The sequence below is a fragment of the Apium graveolens genome, chromosome 10 (genome assembly GCF_009905375.1).
Source record: "Apium graveolens cultivar Ventura chromosome 10, ASM990537v1, whole genome shotgun sequence".
Classification (NCBI taxonomy): domain Eukaryota; kingdom Viridiplantae; phylum Streptophyta; class Magnoliopsida; order Apiales; family Apiaceae; genus Apium; species Apium graveolens.
In genome coordinates this window covers 108277868-108282701 of record NC_133656.1, presented here as the reverse complement: position 1 = coordinate 108282701, position 4834 = coordinate 108277868, and the positions used below count along the sequence as shown (strand labels likewise).

The 4834-nt window shown below is 38.9% G+C and overlaps 1 non-coding gene across 1 annotated transcript; it reads left to right on the top strand.

Moving 5' to 3' along the window:
• The first annotated feature begins 1493 nt into the window (after positions 1-1493).
• Positions 1494-1600, top strand: LOC141694644 (small nucleolar RNA R71). The gene has a single exon (XR_012563932.1). It is a non-coding gene; the product is annotated as a small nucleolar RNA R71 (small nucleolar RNA).
• The last annotated feature ends 3234 nt before the right edge of the window (positions 1601-4834 follow it).

Genomic DNA, 4834 nt, shown 5'->3' with positions numbered 1-4834 from the left:
ATACAAGGATTCACACTATTATTGAACACATAGCAAAGATGCTTATTTGACCGTGCAATGAATGAGGTCCACAAAAGACTTATGCAATAATACCCATATAGCGAGCGTTAGGTTAGCGGATCCCAGACTATAAAAGCCTTAGGTCACTAGGCACAAAGTCCCCTAGAACTTAATAACTCGAGTATTAAAGAGCTCACTCTTGATCAATTATGCATAAACACATACTTTTTTTCTTTCTTTTTTTTTCTTTTTTTCTGTTTTTTTTCAACAATTTCTGAATGGGTGTGTTTCGCTCCATCTCATTTAACCCTAGACTACTCATAAAAATATGAGCCGGCTACTAGCCATTTGACGCCTAGCCTTAAATAACTAGCAATGAAATCCAAGTTTTTCTCCAGATAAAAAAAATCAGTGTTTTTACGTCATTACGAGAATATCATAAATTCTAAATATAACCAAGTGATTAAATCTCAATAACAAACAAGTATGATCATGATCTAGATCAAAAGCACCCCTATAAGACTTTATGAAAATATTTGTTTCTGGCATGCAAATCAATTCATTAAGACTTAAACATCCCTCTATTCGTCATCACCACACTGAAATCAACATCAACTTATCAAATATCATAGTTCATCTTAAGGGATCATGCTAAATATGCATGCAAATACAACTATATGAAATCACATAAAAACAAACAAATATGTCCTAAATGAATAATCATGGAACTACAACTAAACATGAAATATGAATCTATATGAATCTATATAGACATACACTACTATTCCTTACATTATCACCCCCAAACTTAAAATTTTCAATGTCCTAATTGAAGGTAATAATAAGAATTTCAGGCATACCTAGTCAGCGGGAGAGTCACCCTCGTCGGGTGGAGGATCAGGTGGCCAATCAACCTCGCCACCAGTGTTTCGAACAACAGTACCGAAAGCGTGTGTCCAATCTTCAGCAAAATGATGGTGAATGTCGTGCATGGCCTCCATACGCCTAGTCACTCGCCTGTACTGCTCATCACCAACACCAGTCCTATCAACTACCTGTGGCGCATGAGAAGAACCCTCTGTAGGCACTGGAAGATCCGTCCAGCCACTAACAATCTCTGAAAGTTGCTCACAAACTGAGCTGAGTCGCTAGATATAGCACATTTCTCTATCGCATGCGGACCTGCACACAGCTTACAAACACTAATTATCTGCTTAACGCCATAGTTAGCCAGAGAATCGATCTTCATAGACAACGCCTTTAGTTGAGCAGTGATAGCCGTAGTTGTATCCACTTCAAGAACTCCTGCTAGCTTGCTCTGTGGCAATCTCTGGGCTGGATACTAATATTTATTAGCAGCCATTAGTTCAATTAGATCATAAGCTTCCTCACAACTCTTTGCCCATAATGCTTAGCCTGATGCTGCATCTAGCATGGGCCTGGACTGTGCTCCCAACCCATTATAAAAACAAGTGATGATCATCCAATCAGGTATTCCATGATGAGGACACTTCCTAAGCATCTCCTTGTAGCGCTCCCAAGCTTCATATAAAGATTCTCCTGTTTGTTGTGTAAATTGAGTAATAGCATTCCTGAGTGCAGCTGTCTTCGCCATAGGGAAGAATTTAATAAGAAACTTTTGAGCAAGATCTTCCTAAGTAGTAATCGAACCAGCTGGTAGAGAATGTAACCAGCTCTTAGCCTTGTCCCTCAGAGAGAATGGGAATAGTCTTAGCTTCACAGCATCTTCAGAAACACCGTTGAACTTGAAGGTGTCGCAAATCTCAATGAAATCCCTAATGTGCATATTGAGATCTTCAGTTGGAAAACCCCCAAACTGGATTGAATTTTGCACCCATTGAATTATGCCAGGCTTGATCTCAAAGGTATTAGCTGTGATAGCTGGCCGGACAATGCTAGATTGAATGTCATTGATCTTGGGTTGAGAAATCCATCAAGGCTCTCGTTCGTGCTGCTGGATCTCCCATTGTAATGAGTACCTGAAACACAAACAAATAAATCGTGAAAGTAAAAGAATCCGAGTCAGTGAACTTTAATGACCACTGATGACAAGCACATAAACTAAAAATTAACACCGAGTCCCTGGCAGCGGCGCCAAAAACTTGTTAGGGCGAAAACACGCACTAATATTCACGCAAGTATACGTGTTCGCAAGTAGTATAAGATATAAATCAGATTCGTTCCCACAGAGACTGGTTTAGGTTAAGTTCAATTTATGCACCTATGCAACAATGTATGATTAGATTTTGTCAAAAACGGGTTCATCGAACTTGTAAGGCTGTGGTTATTAAGGGAGACCGATGTGACTCCTCCACTACCTGGAAATCAAACCATTGATGAATGTTGAATTGAAGTATTCTATTCAAGGCAAAATTACGAATATTGGAAGGTATACACACCACCCATCGTGGCATACCAAGTTCCATAGATTTCGAATAATTTAAGATTTGATGATGGTATACACTTAGCTATGAAAAATAATATAGTCCACCCCAACGTGGCATATTGTTTAGTAATAGGACCGAAGTAACATTTAAACAAAATTAGGTGGTATACATGTCACACATCGTGGCGTACCAGAAACTTATAGTGTTTAGATGTTAGTGTATTTAATTTTAATAACTGTTAGAGGAATTAATAGCTCTTAATAATTAATGCACCCTTATTTATGTGTAATGTGATGTTTTTTATGCATGATTCTCAGGATAAAATGGGCTTTAATCCACTATTCATCATACTTAAAGATAACAAACTTACCGGACCTAACTATATTGATTGGAAACAAAATTTGGACATTGTGTTGACTGCTGAGGAGTACAAGTTTTGCACTTATGAACCGAAGCCTGATCAGCCTGCTGCTGATGCTCCTGAAGATGAGAAAGAGTATTATAAGCGGTGGATTAAGGCTGATGAGATATCGCGATGTTACATTCTGGCAGCAATGTCGGGTGTTTTGCAGCATCAACATCAGTCTATGGCCACTGCTTCGGATATGCTCTTTAATCTCAAGGAACTTTTTGGAGATCATAATAGGGCTGCTAGGAAAGTAGCCATGAATGCTTTAATAAACACTCAGATGGCTAAAGGAACACTTGTAAGGGATCATGTTCTCAAGATGATGTCACATCTGAATGAGATAAAGATCCTTGGTGCTGAACTTGACGGGGAAACCCAGATTGACATTATCCTTATGAGCTTGTCCAAGAGTTTTGAGCAGTTCCGCTTAAATTACAACATGAACAAGAGGCAGTATAGTCTCGCGGAACTGCTGACAGAACTTCAGGCAGCTGAAAGATTATTTCGGCAGAGTGTTCAAGTGAATATGGCTGAGAAAGGTTCTTCCTCTAAGCCGAAAGGTATTAAGAAGAAGAAGAAAAAGGCTCAGACACAGAAAGCTGTGAAGGCAGTGGGAGTTCAGGGTGGTGTGAAAAAGCCTAAGGGAAAGTGCTTCAGATACAAACAGTCAGGTCACTGGAAACATGATTGTCCTCTTCCTAAGAAGACAAACAATACTGGTATGTCTCTTTCTCTAGTTACAGAAACATTTATAGCGGCTATATCTATGAGCACTTGGTGTGTAGATACAGGAGCCACTAATCATGTTTGTAATTCTATGCAGGGGTTCCAGCTATCCAGAATGCTTAGAGATGGAGAGATATACGTGTTCATGGGAGATGCTACGAAAGTAGCAGTAGTTGCAGTAGGAGTTATTCATTTATCTTTTGGTTCTGATAGGATTTTGGTTTTGAAAAATTGTCTTTATGTACCTTCTTTTAGAAGGAATTTAATTTCGGTTTCTAAACTTGCTTTGGATGGTTATAATGTTTGTTTGGATCGTAATGTTTCTATTATGATGAATAAACGAATTATATGTTCTTTTACATTGCAAGACAATTTGTATATAATTAATCCTAGTCAACCTGCACTACAACTGCAATTTAGGGAATTGAACAACACATCTACTAACTCTACTAAAAGAAAGGAACCTTCTAGTATGAACCAAACATATCTTTGGCACTTGAGATTAGGTCATATTAACTTGAGGAGGATTCAAAGACTGGTAGTAGACGGGCCTTTAAGCTCATTGGCAGTGGAGCCATTTCCAGTTTATGAATCCTGTTTGGAAGGTAAAATGACTAATAGGCCTTTCAAGGCAAAGGGGAATAGAGCCAAACAACTGTTAGAAATGGTTCACTCTGATTTATGTGGACCCATGAATATCCAAGCAAGAGGTGGTTATGAATATTTCATCACTTTCATTGATGATTATTCTAGATATTGGTACGTTTATTTGTTGCACCGTAAGTCTGAGTGCTTTGATAAGTTCAAAGAGTACAAAGCTAAAACGGAGAAGCGACTTAATAAAAGTATCAAGTCACTACGATCAGATCGTGGTGACGAATACTTGCTTGGAGAATTTAGGGAATATTTATCATAAAATGGGATAGAATCCCAGTTAACTGCATCAGGCATACCCCAGCAGAACGGTGTAGCAGAGAGAAGGAACCGGACTCTTTTAGAGAGTTTTAGATCGATGATGAGTTATTCGGATTTACCCAAGTCGTTGTGGGGACATGCCTTAGAGACAGCAGCTTATCTTCTGAACTTAGTACCTTCTAAGTCGGTTCCTAAAACCCCCTTAGAATTGTGGACCGGGGATAAACCAAGTCTAAGACATATTCGAATATGGGGTTGTCCAGCACATGTGCTGAACAAGAACGCGACAAAGTTAGAATCTCGGACAGAAGTAAAGTTGTTCGTAGGCTACCCCATGGGAACGAAAGGATATTTATTTTATAGTCCGAAGAATAGG